A 9,474-nucleotide genomic window follows, 5' to 3' on the forward strand; every position below is an offset into this window, starting at 1 on the left:
CTGTTTCGACTTTAATGATAAAAAAAGGCTCCAGATGACACGAGAAGCACCAAACGCACCGAGCTCCCTCAGGGCTGTGCTGAGAGCTGATGCACATGGGGTGCTCTGCTGGGAGCTCTGTGATGCCCCATCCGCTGCAGCACACAGGGCTGGGCCACCCAAAGCCCCAAAGCCCTGCATCATCTTGTGTCTGAAAGGAAGGCCTCATTAACTTACATGTTTCTGACAGCTCCAGTTTAGATGAAAACGTTCAGCCTCAAATGTCACCCCCCAAAAATACAAGACAAAATAAAACAAAACCCCCACAGTGCTGCCGTGTTGTGACTCACCAAACAGCAATGCTCACTTGTAGCCAGGGGGAGTGAGAAGGGCTTCCTGCACTCCTGTGCTGGTCCTTCCCCTCCTCGGCGTCCCGGCACTGCCGAGTGGGGCCTCAGCTCTGCACAGCCCGGGCTGCTCCGTGCTCAGCATGAGAACCACACACATCTCAGCTGGGGTGGAAGTGATGTTAAAGGATGACATGCCAGGGCCATCCTCACACGCTGGCTCCATAACTACAGTAAAAGCTGGACTTCATTTGGTTATATTAAAATTGCACTGACTTGTGTAATACCTGGCAACTAGGTCAGAACTTGTGCTGCAGCTACAGAAAGGAATATAACTGTAAGTCATGTAAATATCCTCAGCCCAGTCAGCAGCACAGGGATGTACAGCGCATTTCTCATTTTAAGGACAAAGCACATTCCCAATTAGTGCTTAAAAGGAAGCTTGAGTCTGTGATTCATCAACTGAAACAAACTGGACGACTTCTGCAGGGAAAAAAAAAAAAAACAAAACAGAAATAACAAAAAACCCCATCCTAGAATAACATAATACCAAGGGTTAGGAACAAGGAGAGGGGAGAGAGGATACGGGAGGACACAACGGAACACTGCAGCACCATGCAATGATGGTCCCAGCGGAACTGCATCATTTCTGAAAGTTAAGCTTATACATAAAGATGTTCAGGAGGGTAATGAAGACACAGGGCAGCCACATCCCAGGGACTTCACACGTGTAAGGACAAGAGGATTCACTCCTTAATAAGGGCTGCTTATTATTTGGGATTAGGAAGTGGTTCTGCGTAACTCATTTATACTTTCACATCATGTTTTCTTTCAGGGGGAGACTTCTGAACTGCCTAATCGCCATCTTGCTGCTTTAAGATGATCCTGGTGTGTTTTCTGCCTTTTTCTCCCTTCTAATTCTTATTTATTCATTCCCTATACCCTTTAAGAACAGGGAACAAAATGCCCTGAATCTTAAAGTCCCCTTCCTTCTGAATCCCCTGAAATAATTTTGTCTTAGGGAAAAGCATGAGGATGCCCATGTATTTGTTCCCCCAGCAGTGTTCTGCTCAGAGACTTGGAGGAAAACTCCAGTTCCAGAAGATGGTCTGTTAACCCAACACCTGCTGGATGTTTGGACAGAACGTACTGTCACACCTGTCCCATAATCCGTGCTACAGAGCTAACTGCAGGCTGCCAGCCACTCTGCGGGTGGGACATGGCCACACGGCCACCAGCTGGCCCTGACACAGCACAGCAGCAACATGCAGCCCTTTCCCCTTGTAACACTTCCATCTTCTGAACAGAACTGCTCCTACACAGCACTGCATAAATTCTTCCCAAAGGTGCATTGCATTGGGCTGCATCACTTGGAAGATAATGCAGCACAAAAGAGTCAAGTCCTCCTGAAGAAAGCAATAACTGAGACAAATCAGCTCCAAGCAGGCTCCATCCGCACTGTTGCCACCCCCTATTCATCAGGAACAATGAGCACTGGCATTGAGATTCCATGCTGGTTTCATAAACAGAGTGCTGTCTTTTTAGTATGTCACATTTAGGCAGGAGAACAGATTCTGGCTATAAAAAAGTATCCTTGGAACCTGTTTTTATAGTTCTTACTTGAAATACTTCTAAACAGTTTTCTCATCACACACATTAAACAACTCCAGCCTCAGAAGTATAACAACCCCCTGCAAATGCACTGACTTCTGCAGAGCATTGATGTGAGGCTCACATGTGGGTCACAGCCTAATGAGTTCACAAACAACGCAGCCCCGACACAGAAGGGGAATCAATGCTGATTGTGATGAGGAATCCCAGTGCCTCTTGGTGCAGCTGTGGTGATGCTCACCTGCACACACCAACCTCTCACACGCTGATTTTAAGGTGAACACCAGGCACAGCACCGCGATGTGAAACGTGTCCTCCTGCCCCCAGATCTGCACTGACAGAGATCAGCCAACAACAGCTGGTGGTGCGGAAGCATCCCATCCTCTCTGTGCATAGCTGGAACAAAGGGAAATGCAGCTTCAGCTGCTCTCAGCCATGCTGGATGCATTATGGATGTAAAAAAATGTCAAAACCATTCACTGCAATTCTCAGGTGCAAGCAGAAGAGTCCTAACAGGGAGTAGCTCTGTGCTTCAATCCCAGTCTCACTTCCTGAGGAGCAGTTTGAGGCTGGAACTGGTGAGAGAGAAAAATGGCACTCCTGCAGACATCTTTTAATTGTAGAATGGTGTTCATCATCAGCCTTTGAGGCTGTTTCCACTGCAGACGTGTAACACTCAAACTCATGTCAGATACACTGCTACCCTTATTTCTGTAACATACTGCTGAGACAAAGGAATGCCCTGCAACCAGAGCCAGCACTGGAGGAAGATCCTACAGCTCTGCAACAAGGTCACAGGTGGGGCAGGAGGAGTCCCACTGTGTCAAAGGAACTTTACAGTGTGTGGAACGACCATTAGAACCTGGAAAACCTGTGTTGGCGTTGGAATGCCAAGCAGAGTCCTTGGTGCTCCAAGCAGGAGGGTTTGTACTCCATTAAACAAGCCAACTCCATCCACAGCAGTTTAACGGGTACGAGAATTTGTGCCCTTTTCTGTGTACACCATTTGGAAAGTTCCTGATTTCCTAACCAAGAGATCAGAACACAGAGACCATCCTCCTTCTGCGTGTTACCTGCATCGCAAAGTAAAACTAAGTCTGTGGAAGACGTCCAAGGATCGGTGCCATACAGATCCTGAGAGCTGGGTACAAACCAATTACCGACAAGGCGGGCTGTGGGCCGGAGCTGAGCTGGTGTGCCACGGGAGCCTGGGTTCAGAGCGCGCTCCTGCCTGTTGTTGTCGGCCCCGCTGACCTGAGGGGATGGGATGTGGCCCTTCGCCCCACAGAGGAGAACCGCTCGGTGAGGAGCAGAGGCAGTGCAGCCGCAGGCACTGTGGGAACTGTTTGTGGCTTCCTTCCGCTCAGAGCAAAATTCAGCAATGCCAACATCGGAGTCCCAAGGAGATGAGGAAAAAAGGGCTCTGCTCCCAGGCGCGTGACACTGCCCGCCTTTGTGGGACAGATGTGAGGGAAGAGAACTGAGGAGAAAGCAAAGCTGGGGCTGAAAGACTTTTTTTCTTCAAAAAGAAAGAACAAAATGAATATGATCCTGAAAGAACAACTGTTCCTTTCAAAGCTGTTAGTTTAGGAAGCTCGCTGCAGAAGGGAACATTTCTGATCTGTGGCTGCTGGTTTCCAAGCAACAGCTGAGCCCTGCTCCACTGCTGGCTGCCTGCGCTCCCAGCCAGGCTGTGCCGATGGCACTGCGGGCAGCACTGCAATGGCCGGGGCACAGAGGGTGCATGGAGGTGGGAGCAGAGTGGGGCTTCAAAAGCAACGACAGAAACGTGGCTGCTGCTCCGCACAGGGCAGGCGCTGGCAGAGGAACTGGGCAAAGGAAAGCCTGAAATAACCCAACAGAACAGAACTGCAACAACAGAGCTCTCGTTCACGTGAGGGTATCTAAGAGCATAATTCGACGTGAGTTACCCAAACAGCTCTGAATTAAAAGAGTTCTCATATCCTTTGGGTACAATGAAGTTATGTGCAAGTCCAGGAAAATGGTGCTGTGGACAACTGAGAAAAGGTTTCTCTGCACTTCCCTAAGGAGTGCTCCTCTATTTCATGCTGTTAACTGTCACTAACAGTGTTGTTCTTATTTCCCTACGTAGATCCATCGTGCTCTTTGCAAACCACCAGGCAACCATGCAAACACAGAAGCCTGCTTTGTGCATCGCTGATGCCTGCTGGTTCTGCTGATCGCCTCCAGCTCCCTGTTTCTGTACCACCTGTCCTCCTGCACCTCTTCATGACACCGCCCCTCACCCTTCCCTTGCGATCCTTGACTCTGTAGATCCATCTCCGATGCTCTGCCACAGTTGTTGCTTGTGATGCACTCAAAACTGGAGGGAAGGGACAGCTTTTGCCACAGCAAACCTAACTGACCAACTCAATAACCTAATTCACAGGTACCAATGACAGCAGACATTGCTGTGACTCAGCAGTGTCTCCTTTCAAAGCTGGAGAAAGGCAGTGGTAGCAGTAAGGCCAGCCTGCAAAGCACACCGCATTGCATCCCAACTTCATTTAATGTCTGAATCAGTGTGATTGTGGCTGTGCTGGGCACTCAGGGCTCACTAATTGCTGCTGCCACTTCCTGATAATGAATCACTGAGTCCATTGCTTTTCTCCACAGAATCTGCAGAGGCTACAAAGGCTTCTGAGAGGCACTGATGGTGTTTATGATACAGGCAGACATTCAGGCATTCAAATGTTTATTACTCAGGTGACTTTCTATATACTCAAGTTTACTATCGTCCACTAAAAATAAAGAAGCAGCTATTACTTACACCTGTCAGAAGCTCGAGCCTTCAGGCAGTAACAGAAGCAGCTCATGTGATAGAAGCTGCGAGCACCTCCAATAGAGCCTCCACTGAAGTGCAGCCCTGAGCCTGAGCAGGGGAGCAACCCCTGCAGAGCAAACAGAGCAAAGCAGAGCAGGGCCTGCCCTATCCCAGTCACACCACAGAATGCTGGTGGAGCTGTAGGCACTGTGGCCTTCCTTCTCCCTCACGAACAGCTGCATGTAAAAGATAATACAGGTCGAGAACATCAAAAGGCAGCAGCAGGAAAATATCAGGGCTTTAAGCTGAATGTGTTTTCTGAGGCTGGAAACCACTCACAGAGGAAGGACAAAAAGAGCAAGCTGCTCCGAGCAGGGACTGTGTGTCTCCCTGAGCCCAGCACAAAGGGACCCTCCAGTTGGACACACAATGCCAGGAAGGAACAGACATTCCAGTTACCTTTGGAGGCGCTCAAGCAGCAGGAAGCCCTCAGCTCCATGTGCTGTGATTGCCAACACACTGTTTTCCCCATTCCATGTGCAGTCACCAAGGTTGGTGCCCACCTGCCAAAGGCCTGCACTCCCTCAGGCCGTGCTCCCCCCAGCCAGGCTCCCTGCAGCCAGGCTGCCTACCTTCACCGCTCCCTGCTCTGTTTCTCAGCCCGCACACGGTGTGACACGTGGCTCTGCTGCACCTGAGGCAATCTCCTGTAATGAGGGCTGTTAGTCCCCAGATCACAATCAAATCACCTCAAAGATTATGGGTTCATAGAACAGTATGTTTTCCAAACACATATTGCAAAGCACAATCCATTACCAAACCAGAAGCACTACTATGTTATTTGAGTCTGAATCTCTGAGTAGTGCTTTTAGCAAATTTACTTTTCTCAGCCACTTAAAAATAATTCCTTTGCCTCACCGTCGTATCTTTAAGGTCAGTTCAAACGATCCCCTCTATTTAGTTGCTTTTGCATGAAGCTGAAAGCACAAAGACTGGCAGAGATCAGCTAAATTTTTGCTGCAGAGCTAACCATAAATTCTCTCCCAGAAGTCACTGTCGCGTGGCTCTGTGCTTCACGGAGGACCTGTGCCGGTCCCCCGATCCTCCCCTCTGCACTGACAGCACGGCGCTGCCTCGTTCCCTGCCACTGCTGCAGGAAAGCCACGTCACCACCTCGGCTCCGTTCCACCAGTTGTGTTTCTCTTCCCAGGGATGGCAACCACACCAGCACCACTGCCATGTGCAGCAGTACGTGCAGCCGCCATCTGTGCAGTTGGCACTTCTTCAAAAAATATTTAAATATCTGTGGAACTTACATGAACGTAAATGAAACATGACAAAAACTGTGACAAAACATAGTATGTGCCTATAAGGGAACAGCAGCAAGTTTACAGTGTGACAGAATCCCCTCTCCTCATTCCAGAAGCTTGCCATCCGCCTGCCAGGGCCGCCTCGCAGCCACCTGCTTCATAAAGCAAGCCTGCTGCTGAACCACTCACGAGGGCAAACGTTCCCCACGTCCAGCTGAACTAAGCCAGTCCCACGCTCCTGTGCCACTGCTCCGGTGATCCACCAGCAGCAACGAGCTGCACAGCTTACCCACGTGTGCAGAGCCACCACCACTTTGTTTCCTTGGAAGCTTCCCTTCACTGCCTTATGTGATGTCTAGTCAAAACTGTGAAACAAAACAGCAGTGATCTCTAGGGCAGCAACACTGGCCAAAATTCATGGCCATTCATTCACACGTTTGTGTGTTCTTTCACAGCACACTTCAGTCTTTAACCAGCAGTTGAGCAGCAACAGCAGCAGCTGTAGTTACAGCAATCCTCACTGAAGCAGAAAGTCCACTTTCACATTTCAAATTCCTTCAGAATTTGGAAAATTAATGCAACTCTTCCTTACTCCATCTCCTACACTTGCAGCGCAGTTCACCTCCACTCAGACACTAGAAATGTGTTCCAAAGCCTCGTGTATGTTCTCCTTTTTGTTCTGCTCATTTCTCTTACACGGGATCTTCCCTTCAAGCACGTTATTAGGCGCAGCATCTGTCCTTCCACAGCCTCGCAGTGCAGAGCTGCGCCCCCCGGCAGCAGCAGAGGGAACTGCAGAGCTGCGGTCTGCAACAGATCTGCGCGGTGCCCTCCTGCACTGTGCCGTGCAGGGCCACGCTGCGTGCCCCAAAACTGCATGCACAGGACATCCAATACGCTGCAGCTGGGCTCTTTGTAAATCACACTGCTGCTATACATATGAGCACCATTGTGGCATCTGCCTTTCTCTCCCCAGCTAAAGCAAATTCGGGGGGATGTCTGAGGAAACGGATTTGTCACCGATCTGCCGAGTCCTCACCAAATACTGCTCATGGCAGCTGAAATACCAGCAGCTCCAAAACCATACGGATGTTTGCCAGTAGTTGTACTCTATGGTTTCCCTGTACTAAGCATCATATGACATTTATACCACGAAATCAACAATTCCGAAAAAAGAACAACGTTGTCGACCACCGCACCCAGAGGCTGCTTTGCTCAGTCATTTCATGAAGTAATTGAAAATTATAGGTGAGCATCACACGTAGCCTCCAACCTCCGACTATTTAGGACAATAAAAAGAATGAGATAACTGTTTTTCACGTTACTCTCATTTATGGAACTACACAGTCCTTCAGACCATCCCTTGACACCACACCAACAGAAACCCATACGTGAGCTCTGTGTCCATACAGCTGAGGCTGCTTCCTGAAGTGACTGAAAGTTGGAGCCATTCAGCACAGGAACTGCTTCCCACAGCGGGGCTCTGAAAGCACTGCCACTCACTGCAGAATTTCCGTGCTGTATTTTGTGCAACAAACAAGCAGAAGCATCAAGCAGAGAAACAGTGCTCAGGATTTTACCCAGCTGCACAGTGCTTCCAACTGCCACTCACTCCACAAGATGACTGATTTCACAACATGACCATAACACGTACATGCTTTATTTTCCTACTTTTTGCCCCCTTTGTTGTAGTGCTGTTAAACATTTTTTTCACATGTGCAAACTGCCCAGCTTTTAATGTTTCCTTCTCTTTGCTCATTTTCACAGTACTTTTGCCATATAAGCCATCAGATAGCCTCTCACATTCAGGATCCAATCCATTTCCCTTGTAATTTAACAAGGGCTGCAGCAGGCACTTACAAGGGCCTTATCACGGTACAGCTTCTCATAGACAACAAGATGCCAGAGATGAGAAGCCAGCAACACAGCCATGTCCTGCAGCTCCAGGTCTGAGAACTCATGGCACAGCCAGTCCCTTCACAACTAACACTGCGTTGTGCCTTTTCCCACACAGCAAACTGCACCTCTCAGCTCTGCACCGTCGCACCACAATGAATGCCCATGGATGCTGAAGGCCGTTATTCACAGTTACCCAATGCTTGGCGTGCCCCTCACCGCTCACTCTTTACAGTGACTTTGCACCACCACACTCACAGCTGCATTAACACAGACTAGAGCCCCTCCCGAGGTGCAACGGGGGCCCAGGCAGCATCCTGCAGCTCACAGGGCTGCAGGCAGTGCAGGGCATCACCGGGGGGCACAGAGCCCCCCCAGCACTGCACATGTCACAGCCCTGCCCTTCCTGCCCCCCCCCCCCCCCCCCGCTCCCCGCAGATGCTGGTTTGGGTCTCAAACAAACCAGCGGAACGCGGGCAGTTCTATGGTCTGAGCTGAAGGACAGCTGTCTGCCGCTGCCCGGGACACGTCATACTGCTGACACTCTGCAGGCAGATCCGGGGGCTGGGAAATTCTCAGCATCACTTCTCCCACATTGATTGTTCTGAACTTCATTTCCTGCCGCTGCTTCACCTGGGCAGATTCCTGTAATCCTACTGATTGAGGCCCCAACCCAGCAGAACATTTAAAAATGTCATTACATTAAACATGCGATTGATTTCAGTAAAAGTCATCTCCAACTTTTGCAGCCCTCAAGCTGTACACACACACACAAAGGCTGGATGGGCTGCAGATGCACAACTTACTGAGTGAGAGAACATCTCCAGACATCGGCGTGTCAAAAGTCCAACCCGTGTCCAGGTTCCTGGTTACTCACAACTCCAAATCCGCTGCACAACTGCAGCCCTACCAACATATTCAGTCCCAGAAAATGTTTGCTAAAAGCAAAAGTGTATTTAGCTGCTCATTTCCACATCTTACAGAGTCTGGAGGATCATCAGATGTGTATGAATGCTGTAACAGCTTGAAACCCTTTATATTTCCTTCTTCGATTTCAGCACAGCTACTGCAGACCAGCTCCCAGGACCTTCTGCCCGCGATGAGAGGTTTCTCCACAGACAAAAGCAGCCCTCCTCCCCCTCCCGGCCCTCCCAGCGGTACGGCCGCCCCGAGCCCCGCGCCCAAAGCCTGACTTCAAGATGCGAAGCTTCCGAGGTGCCCCAAAAGCACACGCAGCCGCACGGCGGCCACCTGTCCGCACGTACGGACGGATGTTTTTAAAACGAATAACTCTTCACGCGAGACAGCAGCAGAGGAGCTGCGCGTGCAGCACTGCAGATCTGCCCGCCCGCAACAACACCGCGCACCTCCCGCCGGGCGGTTCGGGGACCCCCGGGCAGGGCGGGGCCCCGCGGAGCCGCCCTCGTGCGGAGCGGCAGCGCCCTTCGGCCGCTCCCCCGCCCCTCAGATCCGCGCGTGCACCGACACCCGTACGGCGAGGGGCTGCAGGGGCTGCGGGCCGCTGCCGCCGAAGGCATCCTGCCGA

General features: G+C 50.6%; 1 protein-coding gene across 6 annotated transcripts in view; it reads right to left on the reverse strand.

Annotated features, from left to right (window-relative positions):
* XAF1 (XIAP associated factor 1) overlaps nt 1–9,474 on the reverse strand; it is a 205,585-nt gene that overhangs the window by 56,775 nt on the left and 139,336 nt on the right. For 3 of the 6 annotated variants that reach the window (XM_040650176.2, XM_040650174.2, XM_046902766.1), the window contains exon 1: nt 330–5,380. The exons of 1 other annotated variant lie outside the window; for it this stretch is intronic. The gene's annotated coding sequence lies outside the window, so the exon portion shown is untranslated. Of the gene's footprint in view, nt 1–329; nt 5,840–8,734; nt 9,287–9,474 lie in introns of those variants that run through there. 2 more of the 6 variants (XM_046902763.1, XM_046902765.1) reach the window with 2 other exon arrangements.

The sequence above is a fragment of the Gallus gallus genome, chromosome 19 (genome assembly GCF_016699485.2).
Source record: "Gallus gallus isolate bGalGal1 chromosome 19, bGalGal1.mat.broiler.GRCg7b, whole genome shotgun sequence".
Taxonomy (NCBI): domain Eukaryota; kingdom Metazoa; phylum Chordata; class Aves; order Galliformes; family Phasianidae; genus Gallus; species Gallus gallus.